At 38.4% G+C, this 17,606-nt stretch overlaps 1 protein-coding gene across 2 annotated transcripts in view; it reads left to right on the top strand.

Moving 5' to 3' along the window:
- Window positions 1-448: 448 nt before the first annotated feature.
- taok1b (TAO kinase 1b) overlaps window positions 449-17,606 on the top strand; it is a 38,139-nt gene continuing 20,981 nt past the window's right edge. The window contains exon 1 of one of the 2 annotated variants that reach the window (XM_084137153.1): window positions 449-996. The gene's annotated coding sequence lies outside the window, so the exon portion shown is untranslated. Of the gene's footprint in view, window positions 997-1,947; window positions 2,076-17,606 lie in introns of those variants that run through there. The other variant, XM_084137154.1, reaches the window with a different exon arrangement.

The raw sequence follows: 17,606 nt of genomic DNA, 5'->3' as shown, positions 1-17,606 counted from the left end.
TCGCAGGAGAAATTTATATTTACCATTGTTCAGTGAATTTTCATACGTGAAATTCGTTCATAGGAATTCACTCAATCTGGAATTTAGCAAGAGTGCATAAGATTTCCCATCGCAGATTTTGTGACTGCACCTAAACTTTTCTGCAAATCGGCTATTAACTTGTAGCTTTTAGATTTGAATGATATTTATTAATAAATGTAAATTACAAAATTACTCACAAATAATTTTGTAAACTGAAGCTATGTTTGTGTAAATTTTATCTAATTTTACATTTACGGTTTACATACAATTTACATAGGTTATATTGCTCCATCATTTCAATATGACTTGAGATTACTCTGACAGATTCAGCCAAATTCGTGAACGACTAGTTTAATCGGTTGATCCGATTCAAAAGAACGATTCGTTCACGAATCGAACATCGCCTCTGTGCTGGTTGGATTGCAGTAGGAGCAGAGAGAGTGAGGTGAGAGAGAGAGAGAGATAGATGAAAATCACTGCCCGGCCACAAGACAGACGGGCCACGCATGAACAACTTTTACGGCCGAGGCGACATTGAAGGGCTGTCATATCTCGGGTGGATACAGAGAGCGCCCGTGGTGTTGTTTAAAGAGCCACCCACAGCATTTCTCCCGTGTTTTCCACGAAGGGAAGGAGGTGAAAACTACCCGCCGCCATTTTTTTGGAAGTGACTGACTGGGAGTGGAGAGTTAGCTGTAAACTGGCCACAGCTGATTTAGTTTATATTCCCTGCGAGTCATCACCTTCGACACTGTCAGTCCGGACGGCCTGGATACTGTAAATACACCGACTCGTCTCAACTATACGAGCTGTCGATGGTCCAAAGGAATAAACAAGAAGAGAATTTGTTTACACGTTTCTCCTGAATTCTCACTAACTGTTCCTCCCAGGATTGCTGGTGTGGGCTACGTTAGCCACATTAGCACGCTGAGGATTTCTCCTGGAGTCCAGAATCAAACCTGGCCTGGTGGACGGGTGAGTTCAACTACACCCTCAAACGAGCCGTTTATCTATTCTTGTCAGGACCTTACAGATGTCTCGTTGCGGTTGTTTCGTTATTTTGTCGTCGTATGAAGTTGGCTAACATTCCACGAACTGCTCAGCTAATATGGCTAAGTTGGGTTCTGGTCTACAACTTTTCACGTTGTTTAATACTGTGAAACAGCCAAACTGAAAATATACCCTCTTTAAATGAGTCTTCTCTCTCTAGCCGGTGTCACTAATGTGAGAGAGTTTTGTTGCTGGTTAGGTAACGTTAATGGCAGCTTTATTTGTGCCAGCATGCAGGTTTAACAAACTTGATTTATTTTTGTGTAACTACTTTGGCATTCATAAAACTCAATGTCGAATGGATTGCTCAATTAGTGTTTAGCTAACTAGCCAAATGTTTAATCTTGGCAAACTTGTGCCCTTCTTTGAAGGATTAAGGATTAAACCAATAGATGAGGGAAAACATGATGATTTTTTTTCCACTGAAATGTATTTTTTTGACTTAGCATTCGTTTTTTTTACTCAGTTTGTCAGTAATAATATCAGTTAACCACATTGTTTACAAGACAATGTCCAGTGTCGCATATTATTGCAATGACACTCCCTCCCAGTTTCACTGCACTGTTTCCAACAGCAGGCTTTGATAACTAAATAAAACAAGCCTTTTAGGGGCTTGTAGTATAATTTGCTTCTTCACTGCTTCCTCATTATATACATTATGCCTCTGTTATGACAAGTAAGCAGTTGATTAAAGTGCTGGTTTATCGAGCTGGGTATTCCCTTGTTGTGAGCTGCATTCAGCGCCGCATTCCTCTTCTCACAGTGTTGACATTGCGTAACACACACTGGACTGGCCAGAAGCCCGTGCACTCTTCTCCATACCTATTTAAAGCGTCATTCACGATAGTCACCTGGCCTAAGGACAATACAGTTCACCTATCAGCGTAGTTACCGCTATTTAATAGACCACTTTCAAACAGCATCGTCTCAGAGCTCAGCCTGAATATTGATCGCCTAGTGAGTCTGCGCTGCTCTTCCCATTCTTTGTCAATGTGGATCTATCGGTTTGTATATTTACGAGATTCGATGTGCTTATGTGGAGTTTAGCAACCATTTTCATGTTAAAATATCTCTAAATGCATATCACATAGTGTCTGAATGATAGTGTTTGTTTATATTTTGCGTAACAAGGGGCATGCGCTTGGTTTTGTATCTGGTTGCAAGCCCTTCGAATGTGCTGTTACTGCTTATGCTGTGCATTGAATGCTTAGTGCGTTTTCAATGGATGTGATTGTCTAGCAATTTTGAGTACAAATTTTGTGTCCCTATAATTGACACTTTTTTTGTTGTCCTTGTTTACCTTTGTGGTGAAGTGGCATATTCATGTTCGTGTAATTTTACTTTTGTGTGTGTGTGGGGGGGGGGGGGGGAGGGGGGGGATTGTTACATATTTTATATGTTCTAGCGCAAGTACAATTATTTTGTATGATACTTTTATGAACCACATCTTGCTTTTTTATTATTTTATAGTAGTTAATAGTGATGTAAAGTGTTGCTAATGCTAAATGTAATCAGTTTAAGCATTCAGGCACGTATTTTCAACCTACTGTAAGGATACATTTTAATGATCAATAATTATATTTTCAGTACATATTTTAATAGGTTCTCCTGCTGTAGGCTACCATCTAGTTATTGCAATGGCACGAGTAAGCAACAGCAATTACTTCTCTAGATTATCCATTATAAATCACTTTTTGTTTGAACTCCTGTTCATCAGTTCTCCTTTTTTTCCTTGGCCTCGATTGCAAATTCTGATTGTTCCTCGTTCACTTGCCCTTTCTCAATGTTGTATCATCTTAATGATGTGCTTTATATCTTCTGTCCTTTAATATTTTGATACTTGTTATGTGTGGAGTAGACTCATTTTCAGTTATCTCTGTAATGGAAACTGAAGTCACACTGCTTTGGCTAAAATTCTGAGATAAATAGCCATTCATAATTGCACAATTTTTACAACATGTCAAGTTAGGCCTGCTTAATGCTAGACTATATCATCCTTTTTTGTAGCACTATTTCTGTTGACAGACCTAACATTTCTGGGAATTGTAGCATGACAGTCATTTATGAGAGATCATGACCTTGCCGTGATTTGATTGACTTTATCTAACCATTTTGCTTTATTGTACATAAATAAGCATATTTCTGTCTCACAATCTCACATAGGCTATTCTGAAATGCCATTGAAGTTTAGTGACGCATGCATTTATCTAGCCTAGCAGATGGAAACTTGATGAGTGTGTGAGAATGTCACCTTTAGAGAATCAAACTGGATACCTGCACCAGGAAGGAGGAACCTTCTGTCATGTGAACAGTTTTAACAGCAGAGATCTTGATCAATATAGGAGGCTTCCAGTGAAGAACAGTTATGCTGTTTTGCACAAACAAGCTGGAAAGAACACGTCTGATGTTGTCTGGTATCGTTTTGACTCGTGTAAACCGCTTCATTATGACATTACCAGTTTAGAGAGGCAACCTTTTCTTTAACTGATAAACGACTGCAGGGATTTTGACAACATTGTCTGTCCATATAGATTTATTAATGTGACGAGGGAACCAGGAGGATGACCATAGCTGTCAAACTTGTTGACGCCACATTTAATCTAATCACAAAGGGAAACTTTATCGGGAAATAGCTCAAATAGCTTGGTCCTCATCCTCAGAAAACCAAGAATGTACTGCACAAGTTGTATGAACTTAGATTTTGGATCTTGACAGCTGTGGTCACCAAACTGTCATTGTAGGGCTGTACGATTAATACAAATTTTGTTTAAATTTGGCTTATGAAAGCACAATCATCGAGAAAACAAATGTTTATTGTGCCGCATTTCGTTGCTTTCCCTTTATTGCGCTTTTGCCCCTACAGGATCAGTTTGATTCTCTGAGACGTAGCGAAACATGGACCAGCGAATAGGAATGTCACGGTGAAGAATTTTTCACTCTGGTATATAAACTTGTGACAACACCGGTCTTACCGATAACACCAGGAGGAGGGGGGTTATTTTGAACGGGTGCTTGCTTTCCGCTTTTGAATTCGCAATACGCGTACTCTGTGTTTAGGCTTATTTTTCTTGGGCATTACAGGGAGCTGCTATCAATATGCGGGGTGCTGAAATCACTTATGAATGCACGCTCTCTTTTCATTTAAGGTTTTGCGATCGCGCGTACATTGTGTATAGGGACTTAGGGAGCAGTGGGACTGACTGCACATTTTGCAAGATATTTGTCAATGACACTCAGGATATGTCAGGATATGTGCACTAGGCTTGCTGCGATAGCCCAAGTTATCGGTGTTACAGAGCAAACACAATTAAAAACTGAACGCGTCTGCTCAATTCAGCATGAGCCAAACGTGAGTCGAAGCACAGATCAGCAGCAGGAGTCAGATTTCTTAAATCGCGTGACGAGAATGAGGCGAGCTGACTGACAATGGCGGTAGATTTGGTTTTGCTGATTTTCAGTTTTTTATTCAAATTTTCTGTAAGTTATTTGTTATTTTATATTATATGTATGCCGTGCTTGTTCATTTTGTTGATAAAAGTTCTGTTTAATACAAGCGGGTTCATTGTACTGTTTTGTTATGTTTTTCATTAAGAATAATAATAATGAACCCACCATTCAAGCTTTTGCCGCCCCCAAAAAGCCGCTAATTTGAAAGCAAAAGTAAAATGCACACGGCATTCATAAGTGATTTAAAAGCGAGGTAGAAAAGAGGGATGTTTAATTTCCTCAAATCCTCCGCCATCGCCCTGTCAGTCATCTCATCTCTTCTTACTCTTGTCATGTGATCAGTGAAATCTGGCTCCGTCTGCACTGTGCTGCGACGCTACAGCTCGTGCTATATGAAGCAGAGCAGGAGCTTTCAGTTTCTAATTGTAGCGTCCGTTGTCTAGCTGAACTAAATGGTTTTTATTTCCAATTTTCCATTAAAAAGTAATGTAATCATTGTATGGCCGAACACCGTGTAACACAGATTACTGCAGCAAGCCTACAAGCGAAGTATACTTTGGGGTTCGGATACACGTCTAAGCAGTCAAATACACAAAAATGTCAAAATTCCTGTTTTGGCAAGTATTCACACAAATTCACATGGTATGTAGATACCCCAACAACCTTATTTCCAGAAAAAATATATTTGATGTATAGCACTATCATAAAATAAAAACTAGGCCTACTCGTATTACATTTTGGTCATACTCATGTGCGAGACTATTCGACTAGCCGATTAAACGATACTGCTGCTGCTAATCGACTTGGAAATACTAGTCGTTTACATTTTATTTTGCACATTTAATGTTTTGTTTTATATTTTTACAAAGGCTATGGTTAAATTACCGTCATATTGATGTTACACTTTCCTAAATAATATATATATTTTAAAATGTATGTCGGAACGGAAAACAAAATCATTTTGCATGCGTTCGTGGCGGCTTCAGAGAAGTATCCACTCGAAGATGAACAAGGTGAAGGCGTATTTTGAAAGCCTACACAAAGCCTTTCCGTTTTCTTCAATGTCATGTCAAATTAGCATATAACAATTAAGCTTGCTTATAGGCTTGTTATACTAACCGGTTATGAGGGACAATGCAGAAAGGAAGTTTAAACTAGAGATATTCCGATACCCTTTTTCCCTTCCCGATACCGATTCCGATACCTGGACTCAGGGTATCGGCCGATACCGAGTACTAATCCGATACCTGGGTGTGTATCTATACAGCTGCAATTCATACTAGCCCTGTATGAATTGATAGAATTATTTTATAAAAGGTATTTTAGTTTTACAATATAACTGTATAAAAAAGTGCAACAAATAAATCTAGGAATCTAAAAAATGATATATGAATAATAGGGTTGTAACGGTCCACAAAATTCATGGTTCGGTTCAATACGATACACTGGTGTCACGGTTCGGTACGTTTTCAATACAGCAAAAAGAAAGAAATGGCAGAGAAATTTCCTTGATTTACATTTTTTATTTTTTATTAAAACTAACATCATAAAGTATGATCATTTTTTACTTTGAGCAATGATGGAGCTATACTTAAACAGCTCCTTATAAAAAAATGAAATGTAATATTGTAGTAACGTTAGTTATAAACAAAGGTTTATTTTATTTCAGATTAACATTTGAGGGCAGCAATTTTATTCATAATGTCAAAATAAAACCAACGTAACGTTACTTGAAAGCACAATGTTCCTGGTTTCCACGTCAGCGCTGTTTGATCCGTTAATAACGGAGAATGTGAATGCTTCTCACTAGATTTCGCAGCGATGTTATTAAGTTACTTCAGTGGCGAATTCAAATGCTTTCTTTACTGGATCTCTTAGCGCTGTGTAGTAACAGTGTAGCTTGATCACGATCGGCTCGCGCTGCATTGTTCCAAACTGTTTAATGGTCCGTGAAGCACAAAATAACGAGTAGCGCAGTTTCGTTCCGTTTTCATTACGTTTGCCATTTGATGTTGGGCACCAGCGTCTCTTACATTATGCGCTTGCCGCGCGCCTGCATTTGAAAATTTGCGTTTTCATTTCTTCTTCGCTGCTCTAAACAGTGGTTGCTTGTGGCAACAGCACAACTTCCTGTGTTGCCACAAGCAACCACTGTTTAGAGCAGCGAAGAAGAATTGGTCTCCGATTTGCAGCGTTAAGCAAAGCTAGCGTGCATAACTAGGTATTGTTTAATAAAATGGTATCGGATCGGTACATGGGTAGATGTACTCGCCGATACTGATGCCAGAATTTGTATTGGTATCGGCGGCATTTCCGATACTAGTATCGGAATCGGAACAACCCTAGTTTAAACTAGTTGACTTGTTGGATGCAAAATTTTTGAAAATTACTTTTCAAATTACAGGTGTTCAAAATACTTAGTTTTGTGTTTTATATTGTGTAAGTTTCCGGCTAACTGGCTAAATCACGTTATTACTGGCTTACTGAAATACTTCTGCTAATCAGCTGTGTGCCACTATTACCTAAAACTGCATCTATTAATGGAGATTGTCTGTCGTTCTTACTACTTTGAGAAAAGATAAAGGATGGAGCAAGATTTGTTTTTACAAACATGTATGCTGCATCAGTCATTCACGTTAGTGCTGGGCAAACATATGCACCGTTATTGATACAGTTCCCGCATGTGCACCGCAATGTATGAGAAATATACACATCAGTTTGTTGATGGACATACACTTGTCAATGCTGATGGTGAGGAATTACAGCTGTAACATCTCATAATGTGCCTCAAAATGAGTAGCGTATCGCTGAGAAACGTTCTGCTCAAGTCATCCTTGCGATGGAGGTTCAGGTTGAATAACTAGTTCTTCCAATGTTTCATCATCGGACTCGAGCTCGGGACGATATTGTAAAAATTGACGTCATTGTTCGTTACTGTCTTTAGTTTACGGTGTGTACAGTCGCTGAGCTGTAGGAAGCCTCCGGATGGAGCTGACGTTCAGTTATGGCAATGGCCGTTTTTGTTTCCGACAGGAAAGCTGTAAGCGGTAGACCAATCACAACAGACTGAGCTGTCTGGCCAATCAGAGCAGAGTAGCTCACAGAAAGGAGGGATTTAGAGACATTGATTCATCCATCGGGTCATTGAAAAATGTGGTGATGTGCAATGTGTATTATGAGAGAATGAAACCTTTGACCTTTGATGCATGTAAACTAGGGCTGGGGTAAACGATTATTAATTAAACGATTAGTCGGGCGATTATTTTATCGATTAGTCGACTAATCTAACAACTAATTTGAATTAATTATCCTGTCTGTTATTCGCATATCTCTGTCGAACCGTTACTCCGATGAATTTCAAACTCGACAGCTGTCTGGGCACGAGTAAGTGCAGTGCCAAGTTTGACGTTGTTTAGATGAGAAATGCAAAAGATATTGTTAAATATATCGGTAAAAGAAGCATTTAGAAGGTTGTGGTTTAAAAATAAACATTCTGACATAAACACTCTGTCAGCTACAATGTTTACTTCTGAATAATATAGTATAAACGTGATAAATCCATTTTGATTAATTTGAGTAAAAAATGTGTTTTCTTTACCAAGAAAGTGGCAAGATGAAAACCACTATTTTCTGTTTCAAACTTTCACATAGCATCTTTAGGTTATAATAACATAAATAATTCAAATCCAGATTTAGATTTTCAAAGATTTATTATAAAAACGGATTATTTCCCCCCCAAAATGCAATAAATTCATGACACTTTTTTTCCAAAATGCAATTAATCCATTGAATCAATATAAAAGTTATTTTTCATATTGAAACTGTTGAAAATACACAACAAAGTAAGTTGATCCACATATGACAGCCTCTGAACTCGGTCAATACTAATCTTATACAGGCACGTACTGGACTAAACATAGGCTTCATTCAATCAGCCATCACTAAGAAATACCTCCTGAACTTTTTTGACGGCGATCAGTCGTTCAGTCGTTTCGTTGACTCTGAGTACAAGAATTGAAAGTTTTTTTAAAAGATCCCCTGGGGTTAACGTGTCAGCGTGACAGAAGTTTGATGCTGTCGTGTGAGAACAAGCAACAGTCGGCATTTCTCTTCCTCCCGCGTGCCTCATCTTCTTAATCTCCTCACGTAAATGATTCGATTTCGATGGCTTACGTTTCTTCCCTACGGCAGAAACCACCACAGGTTCATCAATGCCGTCAAATGTATTAATTTTTTGTTTGTTTGTTGATCAAAAAGTACAAAGTAGATAAGGAAAACTAGGATGCCGGGTGTATTCAAAGCGCCGCCGTTACTGTTTACAATGCGTGGAATGGTGCGCTGTGATTGGTTGAGTGGATTTATCGCATTCTGCAGAGAAGGGAGATTGGCGTTTGTCACGGTTTGGATAGAAAGGGAGAAAACATGACAGAATAACACGGCGGGCGGTGTGTGTGTGGTGAACTGTACCTCCGGGAATGGTGCAATAAATAAATAAATGAAGTGTAATTTTGACGTCGACGTCATCGACGCACCCCTACAGCACTAATGTAAACCTGTAGGAGACTCCAAACCAACATTAGGAGCCTTTAATATTGACCAAAATAATAATTATAATTTTTGCCATAATTGAGCAGCCCTATGTTTTTGTATTAAAGGAATTTTTAATCCAAAAATGAATTTTTTTATTTTCCCATAATTTACTCACCTCAAGCCATTCTAGGTGTATATGACTTTCTTCTTTCAGCCAAACACAATCAGAGTTATATTAAATAATAATATTATAAAAAGCGCATCCATCCATCATAAAAGTAATCCATATGACTCCAGTGGGTTAAAGGGATAGGCCTAGTTCACCCAAAAATTAAAATGATTAAAGACCCTTTAATTTGTCGGGTCCGAGGTCACCCTTCCGCCGGAACTAGACTCTCTCGTGAACACGCTTACGACCGTTGCCAGAAGCCAGTGATTATAGTTTATGAAAGTTTTAATTATATATTATTCTTACTAAAACCCATCGCTTCGCTTCAGAGGCCATTTATTAATCCACTGGTTTTGTATGGTTTACTTTTATGATGGATGGATGGATGGATGTGCTTTTTGGAGCTTCAAAAACTCAAGCTCTATTCAACACCTTTACAAAGCTGGGAAGAGCCAGGATATTATTTAATATAACTCCGATTGTGTTCGGCTGAAAGAAGAAAGTAATATACGCCTAGGATGGCTTGAGGGTGAGTAAATTATGGGATAATTTTTATTTTTGGGTGAACTATCCCTTAAAAGGGCTGTGTAAATTCTGCAGCATTTCTCCTACATGACATGAGGGTAGTAAATCACGAACTTATTCCTTTAAGGAAACAGTATGCAAACTATGTATAAAATGAGTTTGAGTTAGAATACCATGGTTAATTAAAATGCCTCTGTGATTTGAATGTCGGTGCTGGTACACACAAGAATACCAAATAATCAACTTAAACTCTCAGCTAGACTTCACCTTTTCTTTGGCTCTTTGGAGTTATTTTTTATTCTTTCAGCAATAGATTGTATTAAAGTAAATTCTTTATTCTTTGTTATAGTTGGTTTCCAAACAGCACAGCAGAAAACTTTGTGTTAGTTATGAAATACTAACTTTCAATCTATTTCAAAACTCGCTGGAACAAACAGATGGCACTGATTGTGTCATTTAGTCAACAGTTCTTTTTGGTTTTGAATCACGCCTGTAACTCCAGGTAGGCTAGATGTGATAGATAATCTCTTTTCGGCTATTAAAGTTTTTAATCTATGCATTTCCTGTTAGTGCTGTCTGGAAGAATGTCAGTATGGTTGCAATCATTCAGCAGTAGCGTGACCTCAGAGTAAATGACATGCTCCAAAAAATGTATCTGTCCTAGTTTGTTGTTTTCAGTGGTTTTGAAAATCAGCCGGAAAAGTGTTGTGAAAGCTGTTCTCTATGTCTACTCTCTTCTGACTGTGTCGTTGAGAAATTAACAGCACGTTATGTGATGGCGATTTAATCGTGGTGTGAATTCCTTGCAGGGGTTAAGACCTGGCAAATCCAAACTCTAAATCCGCACTGCTTATTGGAGATTAAGGCCCAATAGACCCCTCTCACTTATTTAAAAACATTTTAAAGCATGTTGAAGGGAATTCCCACAGAGACTAACCAGATATCATGGCCAAGTTCCTGGAGTTACTAGTCTGTGTCCCATACTTTTCTTGCTGAGCTTCTGTTCTGTCATGTACAGGCCTGCAGCACAACAAAATGTTGCTTATGAAAGACCCAGACCTAAGTTAAAAAGTGGCTTAGTCTTCTAGTTAACCGCTCAGCTTTACTTAGTGTACTGCCACCCAGCATACTATGCAACCCAGTTTCTTTTTCTTTTTAATGATATATTGTCCTGCTGATCATGACCATGTTTAGTTATGATAATTTTAATTTCCATTTAGATCTTGTCTGAAATTCTCCAAATTATCCAGCGCTGAATTACAGTTGTTAAAGACGTTATCTATAAAAAGTGAAGCCTGTAATTATAATTATAATGTAAGCACTAAGCAGATTTAGGAAGTTGGATTGCAAATGACAGTGTGAAGATCAAAATTGTACATTATAAATATTCTCTGGCGCATAACAATGTTTCCTACAGCCTTATGAATGCTGAGCTGTTTTCTGTTTGGTCCCAGTGGAGCATCAGTAAAGAGTAATTCAGCATTTTTTTTCTCAGTTATCTGTGGAATAGGCTGATAGTGTTTGATATTTATGAAGGGATTTTTCTTTAATGAACCGAATCAATCAATGAAGTCAACTTGGTTAATTAGGCTTACTCAGCCTTGTGAGGCAAGATTTTGCCCTGTGGGGCTTGTTTGTCTGATTTCAAAAAAGTCATTACTGTACATGAAAAGCTTGAAATTTATGTGAAATATTGACTGTTTTTGCTGTCAGCCATCAAAAAATCATTTTTAAAGAAGTGTTTTTTTATGTTGATATACTTTCTCCCATCTTAATGTAGATAGAAGGTTAACTGTTAGTAGGTTGCACACCCCCACCCCCCAAAAATGTAAATTTTGTAGTACTATCAACACTGTAAACCTGAATAAGTTAGCAGAACTCAAAAAATTTGCCTCAATTTTTTTAAGTTTTGAAATTCAAAGTTTAAGTAAGCAGAACTGGCAGATTTTAAGTTTGTACTTAAACATTTCAAGTTAAGAACAATTAAAATCAGAGTACACTATTTCATACATTTAACTTAAAACCTTCATGTAATCTCAATGTGAACACTTTCATTAGTATTAACTTATAGTTTTAACAAGCTAGTTTGCTAACATACTATTGTTATCATGCTAACAATAGTATGTTATACAGCACTTGCTGCATGAGTGCAACAATATAAAGATTTTATTTGCTCTCAAATCAAGCCGCATGCACCACTTGTCACCATGATGGTAACTATCCTAAAACCAACATTAACAGAAATTCTTCTAAATTAGCATAACAAAACATTAATCAATACTCAATCTCCCACTTAACATCTTGCACAAAAAAAAACATTATATTACACTTAATTTTAGCATTTACTCTCCCATTCAAGTGCCATCGGCAAAGCATGCTGGGAAATAGACATCCCAGCCGTTTCAGTTAAACTTAAGTTTGTTTAAATTAAAATAAATCATTTCATAAAACTCAAAACAATGAAACAGTTCAGTTTACTTAAAATATATCAGTTCTGTGAACTTGAAAGAAAAAGAAAGTGCTAAATACTCATAAAAGTTAATTTGACTGAACTAATTAGTTTAATTTAAGTTTGTCCTACTCAAACCAATTAATTATTTTGAGCATTAGGGTTTACAGTGAAGGATGTCCTCTCTTGACTTGGGCCAGCAAACCCAGACCACCCTAGCAACCACATTTAGAAAACCTTAGAAGCTGTATTGCAATGCCCTGGCATCGTGGTGACGACTGTTGTACAGGCAAGCACAACAATGGGCATTCTCACAGAAACAGTTTTTGCATAAAAAAACTTAAGATGCAGGGCATTGAAATGAAATAAAATCCTGCAAAATCTAGAGACATTTTTTCATAGGTTGAACTATGGCTGTGTGATTAACTGTAATTGATTTTCAATTCCGTTATTGACTTTTATGACAACGATTATGAAAACAAGATATGTAAAATGTTCATTGTGCCGCTGCTGCATTCCGTCTAGCGCACCTTTCTTTCCTTCACAGCGGTGTGCTTTCGAACACTTTGTTCCTAACCAGCCGTGACACGCGATAAAAGGTATCTCTTCCATGTTAATCTGAGTTTTTGTTCTAACCAGCCGCGACAGCGACACACGACGATTCTATTTTAGAAACGGTTCCTATTTCTGCGACGTTGCGGAGAACAGAAAGTATGCTTTTCTCAGGTAGGCTACTATTTATTTGCTTTATTTAATGTTAAAAGCGTCTGTGTGAAGTTTGCATATCATTTTGTGTTTTTTTTTATAGCCGTACTGAGAGCAACAATTCACCTCAGATCTTCTAAATAAATAAAAGTGAACAAGAACGTTCAAACTGTCAACTTATTGTTAACAGACAAGTGTATTCTATGACAATGATTGTTTCAGTAACTCAGTATTTTTAATAGTGTTAAAATGGTGTAATATTCATGAATTTGATTATGTACTTATCCATTTAGTTGAGAGTGCCGGGAGCTTGCCGAGAGAGCCCACTCACTCACGCTCTTCTGATTGGCTGTGAGTTTTGATTGACTACATCGCATCCCATAGTTGCATCGCGTCTGGTGTGGACAGTCAAATTATTTGTCGCTGGAATCTTATCGCATCCGTCTGGTTAGGACACGGTGTGACATTCGCCTCCGTGCCAAATGATAAAAAACACGTTATGCAGTGCGTGGCCGGACCCGAACCGTGACAAGTGAATTGAACGGTTCGGATTTTTTTTTCGTGAACCGTTCCACCCCTAGTCTTATCCGTACACAGTTGAGAAAGAAAACGCGTGTGTAACACTATATTGGATCCGTGCATTACCTAGCTCTTAAAGTGACAGCAGCCAAATATACCTGCTGCTGTCTGTCATTATTAATAAACAAACAACAAATGACAAAAAATCACTCAGTGATCTTGACTGAATAAGGATTAATCTATATTTAATGTGAACAATAAAACTGCAGTGTTATATGCAGTGTTTTTACATTTGATTATTCCATTTTTTTTGGTGTAGGCTATTACTTATCTTAATACCACTGTTAGTATACATCTTCCTGAAAAATGTAAAACACGGTGTCTGTTTATTTAATTTGCATGTTCATTCTGTTGTATTTATTTGTCCATTTATTTTATAATTAGTTTCTTTGTTCTTATTGAATTTCTGCCTGATTGTCCGGGTCCAGCGTGAAAGACACTCGGGCCAGTTGACGGAACTGTCACTTGCCCCATTGCGCAAGTGCTGCATCTTCACGGATTTTGATCATTTGCCATAATCGATCAGCCCCAGGTTTAGCTACTTTAAACTTCAGTGTTGTGTGCAAGAAGCTGCAGTGGTCAATCATGTCCGTCTGGCACGTTTACGTCGAAAAATTATTGAAAAGCAGCAAATTGGCATTAAAGTTCTGTAGGAATTACTTCTAATATTGTCTTTAGAAAATCTATAAATGTAGTTCTCTAAAGGAGAAAGATAAGAAATCCCAACCTGTCAGAGCATTAAGTGTTTAGTAGTCACCCTCCACGGCCTGTCTTGTGACTCGAGCTTCCCTTCTCTGTTATCACATGTCTAAGGAATACTTTTTGAAGGGCTAAATCTGTTGTTTACCCACAGATGCTCTGACTAATGCAGTCACTGCAGGAGAGATAAAGGATGGTGAAAAAGCCAGTGGTTTTAACTGACCGCACAATGGACTTTTTGGAGTATGTTTGCTTTGAGCATAAGAAGTGTCTCCACAGGGTGCCAATGCCCAGCCTGTACCCTTTCCACACATTTCCAGCCAAAATAATAGGTTCTGCACTTGACAAATTTTCTGGTCTCGACCAGGAATATAACTTCACAGAGTGCTGAGGGTGGTATGGGCGATTCCATGCAAATGTCAACCTTGCCATGAAAAAATAAAGTTATCAAAATATCAAAACCCTTTCTAAGTTGTCTATTTGGGTCTGTATTTTATTGTAATGATGTGCTGTCATGTAAAATAGGCAGCCACTCTAGCCACTTCATTGATAAATTCAGTACTGAGTTTTATGTCTGACGGTTGCATAAAAAGCAGCTTGTCATGGCATAAAAACTCATAACCTCCCTACAGATAAACATCTACAAGTGTTATGTTGGAATGTAGTCAGTTATGTCATCGCTTCGGCTCTTAAGTCAGTGGAAATTCCATTTGAATGGAAAAGAGGTAACCTACCCACAATTGGTCTTTCTTTTATCCAGCTAATCAGCTCTAATGGTTCGTGAATACGCCCAGAGTTTGACTGTTATTCAACACATTGCTTCAGATCCCTCCAAACCTGTATGAGCCTGAAGAGGTGATAAGAATGCAGCAGAGCAGGTCAATGTGAAAGCTGGGAGCACATCAGCTGTCGTGCTGCGACATTACTGTATTTACAGCCTGTAAACAAAGGTCAGGTCACCGGTCGTTGTTTGGAATTAGTATCTGAAGATAAGACAGGTACTGTGGCCTCATGGTCTGTTCCTGTTTAACAAATCCACAGACGCTCATCTGGCTTATCTTGTATTTGCAGCTCAGCCTACAGATTTGTAAAGGAAAATAAAGATCTGGGCAGGTGACTAGTGTTGTCAAAAATATAGATTTTTCCTGAAATATTTGAAACGGTTCTGGTAATCATTTTCCACAGTATTGATACACGGACACCAGCTGCGCTTCCTCAACTTTGACACACCCGCCTCCTTTTAGGCCACGTTCACACTGCGAGCTTTAGTGCTCAATTCTGATTTATTGCTCAGATCAGATTTTTGTATGGCTGTTCACATTATTGTTTTAAATGTGGCCAATATCAGATTCCAGTGTGAATAGATCATTGTCCTGGACTGACCCGCATGCGCAAAAGAACAATAAAAAGATGACATGCAGCACACTGTCATACACTCTAGGGCCTTTCACACTGTGCTTAACCCTGGGTTATCGTTGTTCTAAACACCACTTTTAACCCTGGGTAAAGGAGCATTTCACACTTGTAATTTAGCAGGGTTAGCACCACTTTTTACCCGGGGTTATGAAACCCTGCTCTAGAAAAGGGTTAGCATCGCTTTTGCGGTGTTAACTCTGCATTGCAGTGCCAAACTTGTACAGTGTGAAACTATGCGGTGTTAGAATGTTACAATTAGATGCTTAGCATCCACAACCAATCGTGTGCCTTATATTCACGCACTTTAGACAGTCATGGCAACAACGCGCGATGCATAAACAGTTGTTTCTGTGTATGATAGGAAAAATATCAAACGGCCATCGAAAACGTAACTATTGGAGTGAAGAAGAGACCATCATTCTTACCTTTTATAGTTCAAAAAGTTCACTCAGAAAAAACTTGATATTACAGTCAGCAATGTGTAATTAGGACGTGCAATGGAGCCTTTATGTAAACGGGTCACATGCTGCGTTTGTCCAGTGAGTACTAACTTAAACCTTTAACCCGGGGTTTAGGAATGTGCAGTGTGAACTGGCAATTTATGAATACCCAGGATTAACTGTTAACCCCAGGTATAGTATGAGCAGTGTGAAAAGGTGAATAAAGATAACCCAGGATTCCGTTTACCCGGAGTTTAGAATGACCCAGGGTTAACTAGGCTATTTCAAGTGTGAAAAGCCTAGAAGGTACAAAAGCTGTCCCTGGGGCGGTACCTTTCCAGAAAGTACACTATTGTTACTTTTAGGTATTAGTACACTTTAGGACAGGTATTAATATGTAACTTTAAAGGGGCTATATGCAACTGTTTCCCCAAAATAAACGTAACAATAGCCTTTTTATTTTACCATTTATGACTCAAAAATCTGCTGATGAGCATACTGACACCTTGTCAGCTCACAGTGGGTGCACCTATAAGCCTTTTTCCTATTTTCTGTCGGGTCGGATTTTTCGCGCGCTGTCTGCGGATGTGACGTCAAGCGCGTTCATGTTAAACGTTTCAGATCACTCTGCCACCACCGCTAGTCAGCAAACAAACTTAGTTTCTCAAACAATATATGTATTTGACTGTTCTTACCTCTGTAAACATAATGTTGACCTCCTTGCAGCAGATGACTTGTGAAGTGTGCACGTACGAGAGCGAGCAGAAAGGAAGAGCAGTTCCGTTTTTTGGCCACAGGTGTCAGTCGCGAGTTTAAATTTCAGAAAAAAGCATATAGCCCCTTTAAAGGTCCCGTATTATGCCCCTTTTCACAAGATGTAAAATAAGTCTCTGATGTCCCCAGAGTGTGTATGTTAAGTTTTAGCTCAAAATACCCAACAGATCATTTTTTACAGCATGTTTAAATTGTCATTTTTTGGGGCTCAGAAAAACGCGCTGTTTTAGTGTGTGCCCTTTAAATGCAAATAAGCTGCTGCTGCATGGCAAAGGGGGCGGAGCTTCATGAGCTCGCGCTCAGTCTCTCAGGACAATTTCATCTCACGGAATGATGATAATATCAGAAACTCTCAGTAAAGGTGTTCATTTAGAGTCGGACAATAATGCCTACAGAGTCAGAGTGCTGTATAGAGATGGAACAGGTATAGTTTAGTAGTTTAATTACGGTTATAACGTATTTGTCATCTGCTTGTATGTATGCATTATTAATAGCCTACAAGTCTGCTGTTTCGGACCAGGTCCGAATGATGATCAAACATATACTGATGAGTTTAATAAAGTTTATTGTACATCACACAAAAGATGAAGCGTCAGTTTTACTTCAGAAAATCACCGTAAGAGCTGAGTAAACACAGTAAGTTATAAGAAGTGTGCAAGTACATAAACAAATTTCGGTAGAGTTGAGGGAGCATTTTCTTTAAAAACAAAATAATTCCACCTCGTCTTCAGCGGCTGCCTCAGATTTCGGGAGTAAATGGAGAGAGCTATGTGGATTAATACATCCAGCCAAACAACACCTA

The sequence above is a fragment of the Abramis brama genome, assembly GCF_963993115.1.
Source record: "Abramis brama genome assembly, chromosome: 15".
NCBI classification, from domain to species: Eukaryota; Metazoa; Chordata; class Actinopteri; order Cypriniformes; family Leuciscidae; genus Abramis; species Abramis brama.
This window is presented reverse-complemented; position numbering and strand designations above follow the sequence as displayed.